Below are 23,822 nucleotides of genomic sequence, written 5' to 3'. Positions count from 1 at the left end.
AAGCAGGTGATGACGCTGGAGAAAGTAGAGCCTACAAGGCCTTGCAAGCAAGGTTTTTGAATTTTTACCTGAGAAAATCTTTGAAGAGTTTTGAACAGAGGACAGAAGTAACACAATGTTTAAAACTTTACTTTAAAACTCTTCTTTACTCCTATTTCTCTCAGCCTCCTTTGTGCCTCACTTATTCAACCTTTAATTCTTTTTTCATTCATAACAAATATGATTGGGCAGCTACCATGCATCATGCCTCCCAGCCCACAGGGAGCCCAGAGCCCAACGGGAGATGAAGCATACACACAGTGTCTTTATCACTGGAGCTCCACAGGGCTCAAGCTTGGACAAGCATCTTTTCTCACTCTGCACACTCTCCCTGTGATCCGACAGTCATGCCATGGCTTCCATCTATGACCTACGTGATGACTGTAGGTTGACCAACCAGCACAGTTTGTCCATGGCTGAGGGGTTTCAACAAGACTTGGGACATAGTGGTAAAATTAGGAAAAGTCCTAAGCAAACCGGGAGGAATTGGTCACCTAGGGCTGAGAACCCCCATATATGGATCACTTTACAAGCCCATGTGTCCATTAGGCTACTAGATATCCCCTTTTGATGTTTTAAGGTTATCTTAAATTCAGCCTGTCCAGTTTCAAACTCCCGATCTCTCCAAAACCCTTCTTCCTCCAACTTCCCTATCTCAGTGGACAGCACTCCCAGTTACCCTACTTTCTAAGCTGGAAACATGGGAGCCATCCTCAGCACTGTCTCTTTCCTCACTGCCACATTCAACCAAATCATTTACATGGTGGATATTTCTGACCATGTAACAATAACACAGCAATACATCTGCTCCCCAGGAGCTCACATTCCAGTTGAGGAAAAGAAACAATATACAAATAAATACAAAGCTATCCAACATGTCAGTGCTCTGAAGGAAGATGAAGCAGGGTCAGAGGATAGAGGCTGGCAATGGAGCAGTTCTCATACGATGGTCAGGGAGGACGTCTCTTAAGCTGACACCTTTGAGTAGAGCCTGGAATAATATATGGGAGCAGGTCATGCAAAGATTTAGGGGAAGAGTGTTCCTCAAAAAGAGAACAGCAAGTGCAAAGGCCCTGGGTATGGTGAGAGAATGACAAGGAGACCAGTGTAGCTGGACTAGAATAAGCAAAACAGACAGTGACAAGAGATATCAGAAATAACAAGGCTAGATCACGTTTGGCCTTGTGGGGCATTGTTAGAACGTCTGAGTGAAATAGGAAATTGTTGGAGAGGTTTGAAATGAACGACCTAGTCTGATTTACATTTTAACAGGATCATTCTGTGAAGTGGAGCAAAAGTAAATACAGAAAGAATAGCTAGGAAGCTACGACAACAATATAATCATGTAATACTAATAACCTGCAGACAAGAGATGCTGGGGACTTGGACTGGGGTGAAAGTGGAGGGGGTGGTAAGAAGTGATTGGATTGGAAATATTTCAAAGGTACAGCAGACAGACTGCTAATGGATTTGATGTTGGGTGCGTGAGAAGAGCGAAAGACATCTCCAACAATGTCTTAAATATATCCACCTCTTACAGTTTCCACTGCCACCACTCTGACCCAAGCCACTATCATCTCTCACTGGAACCTTTGCGACAGCAAATAGCCTCCTGGTTGGTCCATCTTCATCTCCTTACTCCTTTCTGAATCATTAAACACAGCACAATCAGTGCGACTTTTTTAAAAAGTCAGGACTGATCATTCCACATCTCTGCTCCAACCCCTTCAGTGATTTTGCACTGCGTAAGAATCCAAATCCTGAATGAGGCCTTCGAGGTTCTGTGTCATCAGCCTTCGGCCATTTCACCAGCCACATGTCACACTTCTCTTCCTTACCCTGCCTACCATCTACACTGCTTTTCTTTCATATTCCATCCAGCCTCAAGTTCTTGCATTTGTTGCCCCCTCTGCCTAGAATTTACCACCCCTTCCCAAATAGAAACACCCAAGGTCATTTGTTCACTTTAGGTGTCTTCATTTAATTATTACCCTTTCAGAGAAGCCTTTCCTGCCCCTTGCTCCTCTCCTGACTAGAATTCTGTTAGTCTCCTTTGTTACTATGATCATCAGTAATTAATTGTGGAATCAGCTATTAATGTCTGTTTTCCCCACCAGAGTGTAAACTCCATGAAATCATCAACCATGCACAGTTTACATATGGCTGTATTCCTAGCATCTAGCACAATACTTTGCCCAGGTAAGTGTTTGATTTTTTTTTTTTTTTTAGGTAAATGATTAAATACTTGAAAACTGTGGTTCATATATGAAGTCAACAGATGAATAATCTCAGTTATGCAAGGACTCATGAAGTACTTGACTCATACATTCTTCCTGAAAAATTACTCCAAGATCTACTTCAGGCAGCTGAAAAGAAAAAAAGAGTTAAAATTTTAAAATCATAAATAGTAAAGTCATGGTGTGGAAGAACTGGTAATGAGCAACTGAAAGCATGTAAGCACATAATTTATTCTAAATAATTGTGGTAAATACGGTTACAAAACAGAATGAAAGTGTCATAAATAATTCCTGAAAGAGAAGATTCTTAATTTATAAAAGGAGCAACAATTAACTGGGTAAAATTATCTTACACCAATTAAAACTGGTGGTCGTAGGTAAAATAAGGATGGGAAAAGATGTATTATCCATCTTCATTGAAGGAGGTAAATAATTACATATGCTTTCATAGTATAGGCTCAAGTATATTTTTTGACAAAAATAAAAGTAGTGACTTCTGCTCTGGCTACGACAGAATACCATATATTAGGCCAGCTCTGCCACAGATAACAATTGTAAAAACTGGATAAATGCCAAAAATAAATCTAGCCATTTGAAGGCATAAGAGAACAAGCAAAGCAGATAGACATGAGAGTATGAGATTTCAGAGAGAAGAGAAACACATTGAGGCTCCTATATTCATCATTGCTTTTTCCCTATGGGGCATTTTTAAAAAAAAAAATTTATTTATTTATTTGTTTGTTTGTTTATGGCTGCATTGTGTCTTCTTTGCTGCACAAGGGCTTTCTCTAGTTGTGGCGAGCGGGGCCTACTCTTCATTGCGGTGTGCAGGCTTCTCATTGTGGTGGCTTCTCTAGTTGTGGAGCACGGGCTCTAGGTGCATGGGCTTCAGTAGTTGTGGCTCTCAGGCCCTAGAGTGCAGCCTCAGTGCTTGTGACGCATGGGGTTAGTTGCTCCGAGGCATGTGGGAGCTTCCCAGACCAGGGTTCTAAACCATGTCCCCTGAATTAGCAGGCGGATTCTTAACCACTGTGTCACCAGGGAAGTCCCCCTGTGGGGCATTTTTAAATTCATAGTGTGGGGCAGAGATACTGATCAGAAAGTGGAAGCCTAAAGTCTATGGCAGTCTCATTGTGCTAGAAGACAAAAATTAGAGTCCAAGGCTTTCAAGGTAACCAGGATGGAGGAGCTGAGATCCCAGAAGTAAAAGGAACCCCAGAGAAGTGAGCCTAACATTCCCTTCAAAGGAATTTGCTGAATCTTAAGCTGAATTTTAAGTTGCACATACTCCTATAAAGAGACCAAAATACAACAAGGAGAAAGTGACTGCTAAGAGATGAAAATGGTAAACAGAATTTCAGCAGTTTCATAGCCCTAAAACCACAAAAATAGGAGTCCAGACCTAGCATGGAAACCTTAGGCTTTCAGCTGAAACACCTGAAAAGCTATACTTAAGACAACTCATAAATAAGCCAGACCTTGTGATGCCTGAAATCCACTCTCAAATGACTTCAATCTGTGGTTGGATGACAGTGACTTGCTCATAGCTTTTCAGAAAAAAAAAATAATGTAGGAAGATAATGCATCCAAAGCCTCTACCATTTTTATTAAAAAAAAATTGTCTAGGGCTTCCCTGGTGGCGCAGTGGTTGAGAATCTGCCTGCTAATGCAGGGGACACGGGTTTGAGCCCTGGTCTGGGAAGATCCCACATGCTGCGGAGCAACTAGGCCCATGAGCTACAACTACTGAGCCTGCACGTCTGGAGCCTGTGCTCCGCAACAAGAGAGGCCACGATAGTGAGAGGCCCGCGCACCGCAACAAAGAGTGGCCCCCCGCTTGCCGCAACTAGAGAAGGCCCTCGCACAGAAACGAAGACCCAACACAGCCAAAAATAAATAAATAAATAAATTAATTAATTAAAATATTTAAAAAAATTGTCTAATGGCAATTAGAAATTAAATTGCATTTCAGGAAAAAGAACCAAATGACTAAAAATTAAGAGAAAAAAGGCAATAGTGGCACACTTAACGATGATCTAGTTGTTTGGCATTATCTAACATGGACTTTATTTTTTATCAGATATGACTTATATGTTCAAGAATATAGGAGAAAAGGTAGAGAAATTGACTTGGAATCTATAAAAATCATTAATAGAAATTATAGAGCTGAAAAATACAGCAACTGAAATTAAGAACTCGATACATGGTTTCACAATATATTACCTATTAACTAGAAGCAAAAAAGAGGAATCATGAATTAGAATATATATTTGTAAAATATGTGGAATGAAGCACAGAGAAAAATAATGACATAGAAATGGAAATTAGTGACACAGTGCACAAGATATATGGGTAGTTTGAAAAGGTCAAGTATAAAAGAATTTGTAAGCTTCAGAAGAAGAGGAAAGAGAATTTAGAAGAAGCAATATTTGAAGTAACATTAGATAAGAATTTTCCAAAACTAAAGAAAGCTATCAACTTACGGATTCAAGAGGCTCTATGACCCACAGCTAGGACACATTTAAAACACACATGCGTGCGCACACACACAAACACACACACACACACACTGAGGCACTCAGAATAAACATGTGCACTAACTTCTCATCAGAAACAAAGCAAGCTAGAAGACAGAGAAACAACACCTTTAAGGTGCTGAAAGAGAAAGCTGTCAATCTAGAATTCTATATCCAGACAAAATATCTTTCAAAAATAAAGGTAAAATGAAAACATTTTCCAATAAGCAAAATCTAAGAGAATTCATCACCAGCAGACCTGTACTACAAGGAATATTAAAGGAAGTTCTTGAAAATGAACAATTTCCACCATCTGGAAAATCAAACCTACATGAAAGAAAAAGGAGTGCCAGAAATGGTAAATGTATAGGTAAATATAAGCCTTTTTTTAAACTTAATTCCTTTAAGAGATAATTGACTATTTAAAGCAAAACTAATTATATATTGTGGGAAAATAACATATATAGAAATAAAATGTATGATAACAACAGCACAACAGATGGGAGTAGATTGAAGGGTACTCTTGTAATGTTAGTACATTACCTGAGAAGTGATCTATTAACTCATGGAAGATTACAATAAATTAAGAAAACATACTGTAAGCCCTACTGCAACCACTAAAAAAAATTATAATAAAACAAAGAGTTATAGTTAAAAAAAAGAGAAAAGGTGGAACTTAAAAAACAATTCTCAATTAGTCCAAAATAATGGTAAAAAAGGAGAAAAAAATGGTCAAAAAATAGATGTGATAAATAGAAAAACTATAAGATAGATTTAAATGTAGTGGTATTAATAATTATATTAATATAAATGTCATTAACACCCTAATTAAAAGGTAAAGATTGGCAGATTGGATATGAAAGCAATATACAATAATATACACATTTTAAATACAAAAACAGGAAGCTTAGAGGTAAAAGATAGAAAATGGTATACCATGAAAACACTAATCACCAGAAGCTAAAGTGGCTATATTAATACCAGACAAAGCTGACATTAAGACAAAGAGTTATTACCAGAGATAAAGAGGGACATTTCATAATGATGAAAAGTGTCAGTCCATCAGGAAAGCATAACAATCCTGAATGAGTATTCATGTAATAACAGAGGTTCAAAATGCATATAACACAATCTAGTAGAACTGAAAGGAGAAATAGAAAATTCACAATGACTGTTGGAAAATTTAATATTCCTCCAACAGTCAAACTAAGTAAACAAAAACATAGGAAGAATACAAAAGATTTGAAAGGTACTATCAATCAAAGTAGCCTGATTAAGATTTATATGCCACTATACTCAACAGCTACAGAAGACATTTTTTTTTTCAAGTGTGTATGAAACAGCCAGTCACCAAGCTATACCAAATACTGGACCATGAACAAAGTCTAAGCAAATTTTTAAAAATGAACTTCTGCACAATATGTTATTAGATTACAATAAAAATGAATGATCAAACACAAATATATCTAGAAAATCCTCAAATATTTGGAAATTAAGCGACACATTTCTAAATAACACAAAAGTCAGAGAAAAATTCACAAGGAAAATTAGAAAATATTTTGAACTGAATAATAATAAAAATAAAATATAACAAAATTTGTGTATTCAACTAATCTAAGCAGTGCTTCGGGAGAAATTTTTGTTAGTTTTGTTTATTTTAGAAAATAAAAAGAATATTTAAAATCAATGATCTCAGCTTCTACCTCACGAAGGTAGAAAGAAGAAATTAAACTCAAAGTATAAAGACTAATATGATAATAATAAGAATAAAAATTAATATAATATAAAATGAATAAACAATAGAGAAAACCAATGAAACCAAACGAATAACAAAAATAAATTTAGCAATGAAGAACAAAGTTGAAAAATCCATACCATCTAATTTAAATACCTACTAGAAATCCTCAGTAATTAAGACCTGATGGTGTTTTCATAGAGAGACAAGTAAATGAACAAAACAAATTAGAGCCCAGAAAGAGACCCATGCATATGGTACTTGAATTTTTACAAAAACATGAGAGTAATTCAGTGGAAAAATGATAGTCTTTTCAACAAATGGAAAAGGAACAACTGGATAACCATGTGGTAGACAAACAATAAACAACAACCTTGACTCATTTCATGCTATACACAAAAATTAACTCAGAATGGATCACAGACCTATACATAAAGCTAAAAATATAAAACTTTTAGAATAAAACATAAAATAATCTTTGTGATCTTATGGCAGGCAAAGATGACTTAAGACAAAAAAACACAAACCATAAAAGGAAGAATGAATGAAGTGGATTCTATTAAAATTAAAAACTTCTATTCTTCAAAAAAGCCATTAAGCAAATGAGAAAGCAAGTCACAGACTGGGAGAAAATATTCATAAAACATATATCTGATGAAAGACTGGTATCCAGAATATATGAAGAAATCTTACAAGTCAATCAAAATAATATAAATAATTCAGTAATAATGAGCAAAACATTTGAATGGACACTCCAAACACACACACACAAAGATATATGAATGGCCAATAAGCACAAGAAAAGATGATCAGTAGCATTAGCCATCAGGAAAATGCAAATTAACACCATGAGATACTGCCAGACACTCACTATAATGGCTAAAATTTTAAAACCTGTGAATATCAAGTGTTGGTAAAGATGTGGAGCATTTATAACTTTCATACAGTGCTGGTAGGAGTACAGAATAGTATGATAACTTTAGAAAATATTTTTCAATTTCTTATGAAGTTATACATACACTTATATGATTCAGTAGTTCTTTTTAATATTTCCCTAAGAGAAATAAAACCGTATGTCCATAAAGAGGCTTGTACATGACAGGTCAAGTCAGCTTTATTTGAACAAAGCAGAAGGCATCATGCTCCCTGATTTCAGACTATATTACAGTAATCAAAACAGTATGGTATTGGCATAAAAACAGACACATAGATCAATGAAACAGAATAAAGAACCAAGAAATAAACCCACATATATATGGTCAACTAATTTACAACAAAAGAGCAGAGAATATACATTGGGGGAAGAACAGTCTTTTCAATAAATGGTGCTGGGAAAACTGGACAGCCACATGCAGAAGACTGAAATTTAACCACCATCTTACACCATACACAAAAATTAACTCAAAATGGATTAAAGATTTGAACATAAGACCTAAAAACATAAAACTCCTAGAAGAAAATATAGGCAGTAAGCTCCTTAACATACGTCTTGGCAATGATTTTTTTAATCTGACACCAAAAGCAAAAGCAACAAAAGGAAAAATAAATAAGTGGGACTGTATCAAACTAAAAATCTTGTTCACAGCAAAGCAAACCATCAACAAAATGAAAAGACAACCTACTGAATGGGAGAAAATATTTTCATATCCTATATCTGATAAGGGGCTAATATTCAAAATATATAAAGAACTCATACAACACAATAGCAAACAATCTGATTTTAAACATGAGCAGAAAATCTGAATAGACATATTTCCAAAGTAGACATAAAGTTGGCTAACAAGTACAGGAAAGAATGCTCAAAATATTAATCATCAGGGAAATGCATTTAAAACCATGATGAGGTATCACCTCACATCTATTAGAATGGCTATTATCAAAAAGACAAGAGATAACAAGTGTTGGTGAGGATGTGAAGAAAAGGAAACCCTTGTGCACATTTGGTGGGAATGTAAATTGGTGCAGCCACTGTGGAAAACAGTATGCAGGTTCCTTAAAAATTAAAAATAGAACTACCATATGATCCAGCAATTGTACTCCTTGGTATTTATCTGAAGAAAATGAAAACAGTAACTCAAAAAGTTATGTGCACCCCCATATTCACTGCAGCTTTATTTACAATAGCCAAGATATGGAAACAACCTAAGTATCCATCAATGGATGCATGGATGAAATAATTGCTGCATATTGTATATACAGTAGAATATTATTCAGCCTAAAAAAGAATGAAATCTTGCTATTTATGACAACATGGATGGATCTCAAGGGTATAACGTTTAGTGAAATAAGTCAGAGAAAGACAAATATCATATTTCTTATATGTAGAATCTAAACAAAAACAAAAGCAAAAAAACAAGCTTATAGATACAGAGATCAGATTGGTGGTTGCCGGAGGAGAGGTTGGGGGGGGGGGCGGAGAAACAGGTAAAGGGGCTCAGAAGATAAAAAAGAAAGAAAAATATCAGCTTTATTTATAACATCCCAAATATCTATCAACAGGTGAGCAAAAACACCCAAACTTTGGTATACTGATTAAGTGGAATACTAGAAAATATTGATTTGTACAATAGCATTGATAAATCCCAAAATTATTGTGTTGAGGTGAAGAAAATATTCATTGTGGAAAATAATCACAATGGTGGTTGCTGTAAAGTTGAGGGATTTCTTGAAAAGGAGTTTGAGGAAACCCTTTGAGTAGATGAAAATATTCAATGTATTGATTTTGGTGATAGAGACCTAGGTGTATACACATTTCATAACTCATTGAACAATATACCCCTTCCCATAAAATTGATGGATTTTGTTTTATTTTAAATTCTACCTTAATCAAACTAACTTAAAAGAAAAACAGATCAGTAATCTAAGCTCCCATCTTAGGAAGCTAGCTAGAAAAAGAAGAGCAAATTAGACCAAATTAAGAGGGAAGAAAATAATGAAGAGAAAAAAAATCAATGAAATATAAAATAAACAACAGAGAAAATGTAACCAAAAGCTGGTATTTGAAGGAAAATTAAAATAAAAAAATGGATAAACTTCTAGCTAAACTATCAAGAAAAGAGAAATCACAGTTTGTCAGTATCAAAAAAAAAAATGACAGAGTGGACATCACTACGAATCCTGCAGATATCAAAAGGATAAGGGTATATTATGAAAAATTTTATGCCAATAAATTTTACATCTTGGATAAATTAGACAAATTCCTTGAATGATGCAAATTGTCAAAACTAGCTCAAGAAAAGATAAATAGCTGTATAGTCCCATATCTGTTTAAATAACTTGAACTTGTAACTGACAACATTATTTTAAAGAAAACTCCACACTCAGTGTCTTCATTAGTAAATTTTACCATATCTTTAAGAAAGAAAGAATGCCAATTTTACCAAAACTCTCCAGAAAATCGCGAAAACACTTTTCAAGTCATTTTATAAGGCCAGGATAACCTTAATACCAAAATCAGGCAAATACACTACAAGAAAAGAAAATTACAGAACAATAATCCTCATGAACACAAAAGATACAAAAGTTGTTAATAAAATATTAGCAAATCAAATCTAGTTATGTATAAAACTGATAGTATATCATGACCAGGGGAAATTTATTCTAGGAATACAAGGTTGTGTAACTTTAAAATATTAATTGACAGACTAAAGAAGATTCATGAACAAACTAAAGAAAAAAAGTGATAACTTCAATATCTACAAAAAAAGCATTTGAAATATTCAATACACATTCATGATAAAATCTCAGGAAGCTGGAAATAGAAGGAACTTCCTCGGCTTGAGAACGTAGAACAACCAGAACTCATATATTTCTGGTAGCAGTGTAAAATGGTACAGTCTTTTTGAAAAACAGTTTGGCAGTTTCTTATAAAATTAAGCATATACATACATACCCTATGAACTAGCAATCCCTTTCCTAGGCATTTACTCAAAAGAAATGAAAACTTAGGTCTGTACAAATGCTTGTACAAGAATATTCATAGAATCTTTATTCATAGTAGTCTCAACTGGAAACAGTACAAATGTCTATCAACTGGTGAGTGCATAAATAAACTGTGGTATATTTACATGATGGAATATTATGCCAAAACAAAAAGAAACATTTCTTATTCATGCATCAATGTGGATGCATTTCACAGACATTACTCTAAGTGAAATAAGCTGATGGAAAAGAGTATATACTGTACATACTGTAATATGTAAATGAGCAAAAGGTACATGGATACATAACTCAACTCTTTTTACTATTGTAAAAGATTTAGAAAAGACTGACTTAGAACTCTCTGGAGTGATGAAAATATTTTGTATATTGATAGGGATATGAGCTTCATATTTATATGAATTTGTTAAAACTCAGTGAAGTGCATTTCAGCCTATATCATTTGTATTTCAAAAAAGAAGAGAACAAAAAACTGATATAACCAGGAATTATAACCAGTAATTCCAGACAAGGAAATTTTAAAGGCAAATATACTTGAAGTAAACATATATAATTCATAATGGCAAATGACAAATTCCCCCATGAAGATACAAAAATTCTGAATCTAAATATACTTTATATCATAGCTATAAAACTCAACATTGCCAATGATTCGGTTGGCCAAAAAGGGCGTATGGGTTTTTCCTTAATATATTAAGGAAAAACAATGGTATAATTCTTTTAATCATGTGAAAAGTATCTACTAAAATCTGCAACGGTTTGGCTAAGATTCCAGAGAAATGAATCTATGAAAAAATATCAAATTGAAATTATAGAATCAAGAACAATACAATGATTGAAATTAAGAACTCAGTAGATGAGTTTAACAGTAGGATTAGCTAGTCATCATTGTACTGGAGGAACAAGATTAGAAACTTTAGAAGAGAACTTTGAATAGTTCACCATTAAGTACTAAGGTTAAAAGGAAACATTAGTAGAGTTAAAAACAACATATATATCTTTAAAACTACCATAGGGAAAAAGTAATGAAAGAGAAGATGGTCCAAAGAAAACAGCAAGGAAGGATCAAATATAAAAAATATAATAGAACAAGAACAAATGAGCATACCAGTTATGGCAAAAAATAGAAATAATTTAAACTTTCCAATTAAAAACAGATGTTTTCCTCAGCAATATTTATACTGCAAAAATATTAGAAACATACATGTTCAACCTCAGGGAAAGGTTATATGAGTGATGTTTCAACCCTCAACAGAATATTATGCCATAATTGAAATTCATATTAACAAAAACTTTTTAATAAGTTGGGAGATGCATATGTTAACCTATTAAAAATAAGGATTCCCAATTCTTATACAGTATCATAATACCTAAATATAAATTTAATAAAAAACTAAGTAGAATAAAAATACCAAATGTAGATATATAGTTAACAGCAGTTATTTATAGGCCAGAGAGTTATATTTTGTTCTATTTATTTGTCCTTTCTATAAATATACAAGATTCCTCCAATGGGAATATGTTGATTTTGTTTATTGTTTTTTATTACATAAGCAATACATGAATATAATAGTGATGTAAAAGATACAAGTACTAATAAAATAAAAGTTCCCTTTGACATTCTCAGCTGCTCTCTTCCTATTCCCACCTTAATCCATTCTATAGGAGTAACCACTATTTTCTTTTACTTCTTTCCAGATCATTTTTCTGTATTATTTGGATACTCAGAGTCAATAAGTAATAAAAATGTAAACAACCCACTTACAACAAACTGTAAAACAGGCTCAGTGACTACATCTGTGGGATGTCATAATGGAAATTTCTGCATTGTGGAGAGCTGGAGTCCAGTGAACCCTCATCTTCTTCCCGTTTGAGTTCTATTATACAAATCTACCAAGAATTCTCTCAGAGAGAGAGTGACTGGAGTATAGGTTAGTCAAGGTTGATGAAATTAGGATTGGCCTGCATCCGGAAGTTCGGGTGGGAGGTAGACACATGGAAGCCTTCTCAGCTGGCTGTGAGCAGAATGAGGCCATTAGGAAAAACATGGTGGAGAGCAGTTTAGCTGGAGAAAAGTACGGAATAGGGAGAGAGAAGGCTACATGGAGACATCAAAATCAGGTTTCAGAAGGCCTTGGCTTGGATGGTCAGCATGTGTCCTGGTGCTTCTTCAGAAATTCTCTGGTCTTATCAAGTGAGCCACAACTGAGTCCTGACTGAGGTTTAGTTTTCTGGTTTATAAAATGGGGATATGGGTTCTTTGAAAATTATATTAGATAAAGAGTGTAAGAACACTTGGCAGTGTGAGTTGATAATCACAGTAGAAAGTTGAACAGAAGGATACACAGCTCTGGAGCCTGGGCTTGGGCTCTACGAAGCTGCCTTGACGGCTTCTCTGTTGCTATTTCTGGATACCACGCAAAGCTCAAGCCAGCTTCCTGTGACAAGAGAGATCCTAGCCCATGTTGTCATCTGCTTCTTTGGGGAGTAGCAAACTCAATTTTCTGATGTCCCAAGGTAGACATTGGCCCTGCATCCCTAGAGAACCTCACATATGGTTTGGTATGGTTTCTTTGAAAACACAATTGCTGTACACTTAATCATTTCTTTTTCAAGGAAAACATAACATTAGCTACTGTACATGGGTATGTAACTCATCTCTTTTAATTAGATGCTAATTAACAACTCACTAGCTTTAATCATATCAATCTGGTAATACTATTTATGCCCCACAGAATAATGAACTACTTTATAAGAAATAAGCATGGCACATGTTGACATAGGAATGCATCCAGCCATAATTTGCTCTGGGTAAATATCCCACCCAGACTTGGATTCTGAACAATTTACAAGGCAACGTTCACATGATACAAGGGGGAGAGTGGCAGAGACTTCCACATGGAGAGAGAAAGGAGCAAGAGGCTGAGAAATGACACAAGGAAGTTTTTCCCTAGGAAAGGGGCCACTGGTCAGTTTTGCCTGGAGGTGAATTAGAGACAACATCTGTATGAAACAGTCCAAGGAAGAGTTTTGTTACTTATGTAGCACCTGGAGAAACTGCTTTTTGGATGAGGAAGAACGTAGCAGGCATGTGGCATGATTCTGCTAAGGCTTGGCTACAAGTCCTGCTGGGACCAGCCAAGCTTGTAGGGTAGGAATGGGGACAAGGCAGGACAGAACCTACGTGGGTATAAACAAGGCAATTCTCAGGTTGCTCTCCACAACTGGAGGAGTGGTCAGCAGCCAAATATTCCACGTCCAAATAGTTATGGTGCCATCGGACATAAGTCAGACAGGCTTTAAGAGCCAACAGGGTCTAACTCATCTCTTGGGAAGGAATGGAACAAAGGTGATAAAGGGCCAAAACCCAGGTGACTGATGACACTAGAAGTCCAAGTATGCAGCAGCTTCATGGCTCTTAGAAAACAGGTCTCAGCCAGTGAGTGGAAGGATAAAGAACTCTGTCAACCCCAGGTAGAGAGGATTTGCAAGAAATATCCAGGGTAGTAACAGTGATTATTTATAGTGAGGGATAATTCTATGCTATGCAGTTTACATATACTCTTATGTAGTGCATTGTGGAACAGGTTTTCGTGCTCCCATTTAACAGATGAGGAAAATGAGACTCAGAGCAAGTAACAACCCAGTGCTATACACATATAAGTGGCAAAGCCATGGTTCAAACCCAGCACTGTGACTCACAGATCGTGTTCTTGAATATTAAACTCTACCCATTCCTCTACCCTTCTTCCACCCCCCAACCCCAAGAGCTATAGGTTATGTCAAAGATGTCACGATCTCAGCAGAGTTTAGCTGGTCAATAAGAATTGTTAATTGGGAAACTCAGGCAGAAGTCCATTTTTCATAGCCTGGGATATATTGAGAGGAATGTGATAATTTGGTGAGAACCCAGGATTCCTGCTTCAAGCCTAATCCTAGCCCCACTATCTCCACGGACTGATAATGCATTTTTGTCCAGTTCCGGATTGCTTCAGGACTTGGATGGTGGGTTGAAGAGTAAAGGCTAAAGTCCTCATCATGGCCGACTAGTCCCTCCATGATCCAGCCCTGGTCCCTTTCTAATGTCACCTCCTTCTATACTCCCTCTCAGCCACACTAGCCATTTTGCTGATCTGTTAATAAGTCAAACACACTCCTAGTCCAGGGCTTTGCACTGGCTGTTTCTTTAGCCTGGAACGCCCTCTTCCACATTCCCTCCACAAGGACAGGTATTTCTGCATGTTTTTTTTCACTGATTTACCCCAGGCACCGAGACAGTATCTGGCCCTTAGTAGATACTCAATAATAATATGTGTTGAGCGGTCTTGGTTTGCCAGTGCCCTCCTAGAAGAGCAAGTTATTCTGTTATTCTTTTACCTTTTCCTGCTAGTTTCTCTGTTCCCCTGCCAACACTTCCACCACCCTCCTCCTTAAGTTAGCCCCACATTTCTCTTCTAGTAAGTCATACAGTTGGCACAGAGAGCCTGGTATTCCAAATCCTTAGAGAAAGTAACCCTGCAGTGCTTTGTACATAATAGGTGTTCAAAAAATATTTGTTGGCAGGATGGGACGAGTATTGCAGATTCTGTAACAGAGATATGTTTCAGTGCTAAGAGAGCAAAGAAGTCAGGTAGGGATTTGAGAGGGCTCAGTGAAGAGGGGCTTTTTGAACTTGATCTTGAAGGATAAGCAAGGATTCATCACACTGACAAGGAAAAAGAGGTATTTCAGGAAACAGGAACTGCTTGCATGAACACGTTACAGAAGATGTGTCTGCCCAATCCCCTTCCATTGCATGTTTATCCTTCTTTTAATAACAGGAACGTAATTTTTCTTGGAGTGATTACCCATCCCCCTTTCTCAGTCCATTTGCCCTTTAACTCCAAGGGTGGATGTGACACCAGCCTGGCAAATCAGAGCACTGCCTGCCTCTGACTGCAGTGATTGGTTCGGGGATAGATGCTGACCTAATTTGGGCCAAGGAGAGCCAGGTCCAGGAATATTTTTCAAAAATACATTCATGGAAGGGCTTCCCTGGCGGTGCAGCAGTTGAGAATCTGCCTGCCAATGCAGGGGACACGGGTTCGAGCCCCGGTCTGGGAAGATCCCACATGCCGCGGAGCAACTGGGCCCGTGAGCCACAATTACTGAGCCTGCACGTCTGGAGCCTGTGCTCCGCAACAAGAGAGGCCACGATAGTGAGAGGCCCGCACACCGCGATGAAGAGTGGCCCCCGCTTGCCACAACTAGAGAAAGCCCTCGCACAGAAACGAAGACCCAACACAGCTATAAATAAAATAAATAAATAAACATAGAACAAAAATACATTCATGATTTCTTGTGTGGCTGAATTTGGAGTAGGAAGGATGTGAACAAGGAGTGTGGCCATCTTACCTCCAGGAGAAGAGATTACCAAGAGAGTTTGCAAATGGACTCAACCCTAAAGGAGAAGCCAATTCTGATGTCAATGCCCAACGCCAAATTTGCACCTGAGGTTTTTTTTTTTTTGGAGGGGGGCATGTTAAGGTGGAAGAGCAATGAATTCTCATATTTCTTAATCCATTCTGTGTTGAATTTTTTACTGCTTGTGACCAAAAAAGTCCTGACATATAGGAAGGAAAGGAAAAAAGAGCATAATGTGTTCAAATAGTACCAAACATTTAACTTTGAAGGACATAGAGACCATCCACCTTGATTGCAGAAGAGAAGACTGAAACGCAGAGAGGAGAAGTGGCTCCCTTGAGTTTCAGATCCAAAGAAGGACAAAGCCAGGAGGATGGAGGAGCAGAGCAGAAAAGGGGCAGATCTTAGGCAGAGGGAGGCAAGAGGTGACAGGCATTTTACTGTCCTCATTTAGCTTGTAAACAATGGGATTTGAAACCACAGAGCCAAGCTGAGTATATGTCCCTGACATCATCCACTGCTTTGTAAGAAGGTTCCGTGACCACTTGGTCAGGGCATGGCCAATAATGGCCTGGGGGCCAATGCTAGCATGACACGCAGACTGCAACTCATCAGGTTTCCCAAAGCCTTCAAACTAGCTTTGTGTAACCGAGTCGTGAAATTACAGACCTTTGCTTTATGAAACTGTTTTTTAAATTAGAAAGACCCTCACACAAATCCTGCACCAATGCTTTCAATAATATATATTTTTAAAACTGCAAATGGAGAACCAGGATAGCTCTCAGAGCTCGATGCTTTTTTCCAATAGATGGATAGACAAGTGACTTATGCAGATGTGGTATATACATTCCGCACAATTTGACCATGGTTAAAGGGTATTTATATTCTGATGCAGATAAAATTGAACGTGTCAACACTAATGCATTTTTCGAGGAGAATCACTACTTTCACCATAATTTCCATGGAAAATTTGTGTGCACACGCAGTAATAGACACATTTATAACATCAAAAGGATTCAATTTTCTTTTCAATCATACCACAGTATGAATCGCTTTTCCTATTGAATTTAACAATGAAGCACATTACCAGAGTCTAAAGGATGGGACACTTCGTCTTGCTCTTATGAAAGTACGTCAAACAATGGGTAATACATCACACAATGTCTCGGGTTAACTGAGCCTTTACACAGGCTGGCTGCTAATTTGCTTGGGCCAGCAGAATGTCACTTTTATTTAATTTTGCCAATAAGATCAGCAGGGATCCAAACTCTGTTAACTCCCAGTTATTAAAAGAGGTTTTTCTTGTTACATGCAGAGCTCATTAATTCATGTCTCTCCTAATTCAGAATTTGAGGTCTTTGGAACAGGAGGTAGGGGGTGCTTTATCTCTGCTATGAAGGAAGCAATTTCATCCAGTACGCAAGCTTCTGTGCAGACTGCTTAAGCTGCAGAAGAGACAAAGTCTTTCAAGACCTTTAGAAGAATTTGATATGTTAATTACAAATTGTTCCAAGGTAGTTACCAGAGCAGATCATCGAAAGGACTCCAGTAGGGAAAACTTTATCTTACCATCATTCATTCAGTCACTTGGTTATTCATCCAGTCATTTAATCATCCATCCATTCACCATCCCTACATCCATTCATTGACTCAGAATTTATTAAGTCCTTTCTGTTTGTCAGGGCTTGAGTTTGGAGCTTGGGCTACAAAATAAAAGACACATCCCCTGTTGAAAAGGCTTTCACGGTCTAGTGCAGGAGGCCAGCAGTTTGTGCAGGACGTTCCATTCACCCATGCTCCACCCCCACGTCCCTGCGATTCACTTTCCACTCTTCTTGACCCCACTCTGCTCTGGAAGGCTGCTGAACTTCAGTGTGCTCCCTTGTCTACCGGCTTCTGGTTTGCTTTGGTCAACTAGAAGCACCGGGAGTCAGCGCGTGCAAGGGAAATGAGATCAGGTATTTATTCCCAGCTCCCTCCAAGCAGAGACGCCGAGGGTTGGCTGAGTCCCTCCATCAGAGGTCAAGCTCCTGTCAGGTAGCCACTCCCTCCCCTCGCCCCTTCAGGCCTGGCATGGGAAGAGTACCCCATCATTACCAGCTCTGGGATCCTGCCCCAGCTCTTGTTCTCCTTAATCCCTGTCCCCATCTTTGTAAATGCTTGTGTTTTGTTAAACTCTCCTCAAATTACCCACTCCAAGTGTGTCATCTTTTTCCTAACTGATACACAGGTGAACCAAAAATCATATGCAAAGATCGTATGGGCTGCGATAAATGAGCCAGGAGGCTGGGGAGCCCAGGAGAGAAAACAGCAGAGGTTACAGAATTCGTTTCCCACGGGTCAGTCCTATTCTGGTCTGCACTCTAAATAATCAAATTAGGGACTTCCCTGATGGTACAGTGGTTAAGAATCCACCTGCCAACGCAGGGGACACGGGTTCGAGCTGTGGTCTGGGAAGATCCCACGTGCCGCAGAGCAGCTAAGCCCGTGTACCACAACTACTGAGCCTGCGTTCTAGAGCCTGCGAGCCACAACTACTGAGCCTGCGTGCCACAACTACTGAAGCCTGCGCGCCTAGAGCCCGTGCTCCACAACAAGAGAAGCCACCACAATGAGAAGCCCACGCACAGCAATGAGGAGTAGCCCCCGCTCGCCACAACTAGAGAAAGCCCATGCGCAGCAACGAAGACCCAATGCAGCCAAAAATAATTAAATAAAAGAAATAAATTTATAAATAAATAAATAAATAATCAAATTGCGTTTGCTTAAAAAATAGATCAATAATTTGGATCTTCCACAAATTTCAACTGCTCTTTCCTAGCCAGTCCAAGAAGCAGAGGTCTCTTTTGTACGAAGTTTTTCAGTTGTTAGAGGCAAAAGTGGTAACACTCAAATGGGTGTTGAGGTTTGGAACCACAGCTAAGGAGTGAATATAGATCAGGCTTTGTTCTACCTAAGGTATCTTCTATAATTACTAGCTTGCGTCAAAAACTTCATTTTTGCTGACAGGAAGGGAAAGAGTTGCCTGGGAATTTGGAGCCTGACAAAATGCCCAGGGCACGTGTGGGTTTAATGTTCTGTCTTCTCTCACAATGCCATCAATCTCTTCAGCATTTGCATGAAGAACCTCAATTGGCCTAACTGCCACATTCAAAGAACCCATGGATTTTTGTAAAGCAGCCAATTCCTGAAAATGTGTTTCAACTTCTTCAGGCTAGCATTCTGTCATTTTTATCATACAAATAATATAAATTTAAAGAAGTATTTTTCACATTAACAAGTAGTTAAAAAGCTTCATTAACAAATATTTTTAGCTTGTTGATTGTTGGAAAGTAAATCAGGTTAAAGATCTCTATGCAGATTAGTTCAACTTGATCAGATATAAAACTACTTAAGATGCTTTACAGTTGTATTGCTATAATGAGGATTAAACATACACACTAACCTGAGAAGTAAAAGGTTTGGCTTCTAGGTGCCTCTGCCCTGTGGTGGAATTTCTGAGATAATGATAAGCCATTTAAGAAGGTCATTTCAACAGCTAGAGAGGGGATTTGGTACATGATACGTTGATGTGGCTCTTCTGACACAGGGAAAAATGTAAAGTTGTCATTTGAAAACAGCCTTTCCACAAAAAGAAATAATTTTGCACAAGTCTAAAGGCGAACATAAAATATTTATCTTTTGTATCCTGATGGACCTTCACATCTAACAGGCCGTGCTTTGCTCCGCATATGTCTTGGTGTCTCGTTCATCCAGTAGACATGGCCGCAGCGCCAGGAGGCGTCAGGGTGAACTATGGAAGTAACAGAGTGCTCAGCTCCCCACCGCTGTCCCCAGCTCCATCTCAGACCACCCTGCCCTGCTCACTATGTTCCAACCACCTTGACATCTATGCCCTGTGGATGAGCTAGACACCTAGTGAATCAGGGTTTTTGCATGTGCTACTTTCTCTTTCTGGAATGTTCTCCTCATTTCTTCCTCTGGCCAACTTCTGTGTATCCTTCGAGTCATAGTGTAAAACATCACTCCCTCAGGGAATTTTCCCTAAGTAACACTCCTCCCACCCGATCGAAACTCTCACTTGGCCAAGAGCCCTATTTTACACTGCCATAGACCCCACTTTTGTTCTTCTTAGTGTTTATCACAGTTGTACTTGGAACACTGTTAGTGTGCTGTTGCATTTAATGCCCATGTCCCTCGTTTGATTGTAAGTGTTATCTGGAATTGAGTCTGTCTTGTCAACCAGCTTTAATACCTAGTGTGATGTCTGCTGCAAAACAGGTGCTCAATAAATATTTGCTGAATTACTGAACAGATTAAGGCATCTTTCTTGTTCTCTGATTCCTAGAGCTAACCTCTACCCTGTAGGTTAGAACTGGAACTCCACTCCAGATGCTCGATGGATGGTTGTAAGAACTACATCCTACCTTACATGGGAAGAGTTGTGTCTTACATGAGCCAACTCCAGGCGTTTGGAGGACACCAGGGAATCTTCACAGTCAAGGTCTGATTCTCACTGGGGAAGATCCTAAGAACCTTTCTGCAGAGGGAACCAGTCCTCTATTTCCCTCACCGAACTCCTATGTCCATTTCACTCACATGTCAATCTCCACTAAATATATGGAAGGAAGAATGAAAAAAGTGAGGATTTCAGGTTCATCTTGAGTGGAAATAAAGACTTAATGAGAAACAGAATAAAACACATCATTGGGGACTTCCCTGGTGGCGCAGTGGATAAGACTCCACGCTCCCAATGCAGGGGGCCTGGGTTCGATCCCTGGTCAGGGAACTAGTTCCCACATGCATGATGCGACTAAGAGTTCACATGCCACAACTAAGGAGCCCATGTGCTGCAACTAAGACCTGGTGCAACCAAATATATAAATACTAAAAAAAAAAAAAAAAAAAAAAAGATACACATGAAGAAAACCTCAAAGTTTAAAAAAAAAAATACATCATTGAAGTAGTAAAGTTCAACTTGCTTTTTCACCAAAGTTCTGTCTTCTAGCACATGAACTTGAAGTAACAGGGCAAAAGGGCAGTAGAAAGAAACGATAAAATAAAGAAGGTACGTGAGAGTGTGTGTGTATGTCTCCGAATGCAAGTTCATACATTTCCATCTATGCATGTGTAAAGGTCTGAGGGGAATCCATCTTGCAAATTTCACAGTTGAAGAGAGAGGACAGCTTTCCAACTTTAGTTACAAATATTCTGAAGAAGCTCAGAGGTGTCTGTGTGGATGAAGAGAAATGTTGATGGCAGAGACTGAGTTGAACAGGGGACAACAATTAAGCTGACAAATTCCTCCCACCATAGAGCTAGAACCTGGAGTTTACTAGAGGGAAACTGAGCAATCCCAGAAGGTATCCCAGAGGCAAAGCTTGAAAAGCAGGAGTGAAAATTCCCAATTTGAGTAAACTCAGAACCCTAGACTCCTAGTGATAGAGGAATGTCTGTCTTCTGTGGATTGTCTCGCTGTAGGGGAGGTGAGTGTGGAGTGGAGAAAGGTAGTGAGCTACAGGGAGAAAATAAAGAAACACATATGAATGAGAGAGTGAAAGCAGATGAAGAAAGAAACATAGAGGATCTTTAGTAACTTGTAACTGGTGTTCTTCACACTTGGAATTTGGAAAACTAAAGGAGGCCTGGGTCCACGTGGATGAAGAAAGCATGAAAGAGCAAAATGGCCATAAAGTGTACATGCATGTGGATATGTGTGTGCATCTGTGAATACGTTCATACTTATCCTGCAGGTTCATGGGCATATATACTTGTGTGTAGTGAAGATACATGCAAGTGTTGACACACAAATACGTATATATCGTTTTTTCTATATATGCACATGCACACCTGTGCTAAAGGTAATAACATCAAAGCTCAGGATATTACAGGATATCTTATACTTTAGAGGTAAAGGCTGATGACAGTGGCAATCACATGCTGTTTTCTATGTTGTGACAAGCGTTTTATGTCCATTTTCTCATTTAATCCATAAAGTCTCCTGAGGTTCAAATTAGCATCCCTGTTTTGCCGATAAATCCTCTGAGTCTCCTGGAGGTCATGTGACTCGTCCATGTCACATAGCGACTAAGTGGCAGGGTTAGGATTTGAACCTAGATCTCTCTGGCATTGCAAGTGAGGCTTATCAGGACCTGGGCACCAATTAATGTACGGCCTAGAGCCCCACCTCCTGCAGACTGCCAGAGCATGATACCATGTTTCAACATGTTTTGAGACGTCCTCACCCCGCTTCTGAAATGGTAGCAGGCTACACCATCCCTGTCCAGCCAGAACAGTGTCCACCCCTCCCTCCCCATCCAACAGAAGCTCCTGAGGGCAGGACCTCCTCTGTTTCATTCCCTACTTCCTCCCCCACCTCCAGTGTCCTGCGCAGTCCCTGGCACAGAATAAGAATTCAGTAAACATTTACTGAATAAATGGTTGAATGATTAAATAGATGGTAACACTTGCCTAAATTATATAAAGAAATCCCATCGACCATCTTTCAAGTACTCAGAACAACTAGCTAACATAAATTCCTGAGGGGACCTGCTTTAATACAAAAAGATGCGCATAATTTGTAATTAGCATATCAAGCACATTAGAAGCAGCAGCATTCCCCTCCAGTCCTTGTTTGTACTTCTTGTTAGCTTTGTAAACACTTTCTTCACAGTCAGAACAGACTTCCACCCGTTCCCCACCCAAATGAGCACAAGTTCTTACTTACCAAGGTCCTGGTGGAGGCGATTTCTCCTGGTGGACCAGGGAATGCCCTCTCCAGCTCCCCAGCGTCAAGGTTAAGCAACACTCGTGTCATCGGCTGTCCTGCCCTCGATTCAGATTAATGGGAATGACTCTAGCACCTATGCATATTGGTGAGGGTGAGGATTTCAAAGTAGGGCCTTCTGTGGTATTTCACAGGATAAAACACCTGAATGTCCTGCCATGGAGATTCCCATGCCTCCCTGCATCTGGAGAAAATAAGCTGACTGGTCCAGAGAGGCTGGCCACATGCTGGGAGCCCGGAGCCCAGTTGGCAGCTCACGTCCAGTCATGTAGAGGTGAGCTTGTGAGGCAGGCTGGGGGTCAGCCTGAACACCACTCTCTGTGGTCAGAGGGATCAGGCACCAGGTGAAAGGCAGGGTAGGGAAGAAAAAAGGATGTGGGGTGAGGGTCTCAGGACCCAGACTGTATAGCCATGGGAAAGAGTTTCAAATGCTCTGAGCATATAATCGCCCACCTATAAAATGAGACTGATGATAATATTTAATTCACACAGAAGATGAAGTGGATCGCATAACCATTAACCTCATATCTGGTCATTTCTGGCTTTCAATGTGAAAACAATCTATGGCATTAGCTGCCCCAGCTTTGCCTCCCAACACAGTTTGTAGGAATGAGTTCAAAGCACTGATTTCTATTTCTTCAAACTTGTCTTGTGGGAACATCTCAACTTCTCCTTCCCACTTAACTTCAGCCCAATGCATCCCATGCCCTGTTGCCTCTGTTTCATTGCCCTGGGTGAGGGAGGTATGGAGAGGCCAAGGCCATGGCTGTTCTCAGGCTGGGCAGATTGTGCTTCGATCCTGGTTTAGGCACTCCCTGCCTAGATGACCATGGCCATAGCGTTTCACCTCTCTAAGCCTCAGTTTCCTCATCAATGAAATGACAAGAATAATCCCCATTCGTTCATCCATCCATTCATTCCTTCTGCAAACATTTATCTTTTCTGCAAGTGTTTGCTATATGCCAAGTGTTATGCTAAGTGCCAGGCACATATCCCTGACCTGCCTCAAAGGGGCTTAGGTTCTAACAGAGGATGATAAAATATAAAAAGCATAATAAAGAAGTAATATATATATATATATTATAGATACAAAAAGTAATATATATATATATATATATATATGTGTATATATATATATATATATATATATATATATATATATATAT

At 38.7% G+C, this 23,822-nt stretch overlaps 1 pseudogene across 1 annotated transcript in view; it reads left to right on the top strand.

Annotated features, from left to right (window-relative positions):
• Nucleotides 1-23,822, top strand: part of LOC309668148 (large ribosomal subunit protein uL22 pseudogene) — a 33,302-nt pseudogene extending 9,480 nt beyond the window's left edge. The window contains exon 1 of the transcript in view: nucleotides 1-23,822. This exon is cut by the window's left edge and continues 9,480 nt beyond it. The product of the transcript in view is annotated as a large ribosomal subunit protein uL22 pseudogene (transcript).

The sequence above is a fragment of the Balaenoptera physalus genome, assembly GCF_965194825.1.
Source record: "Balaenoptera physalus genome assembly, chromosome: 10".
Taxonomy (NCBI): Eukaryota; Metazoa; Chordata; class Mammalia; order Artiodactyla; family Balaenopteridae; genus Balaenoptera; species Balaenoptera physalus.
The sequence above is the reverse complement of the archived record's forward strand: the minus strand, read 5'-3'. Positions and strand labels throughout refer to the sequence as shown.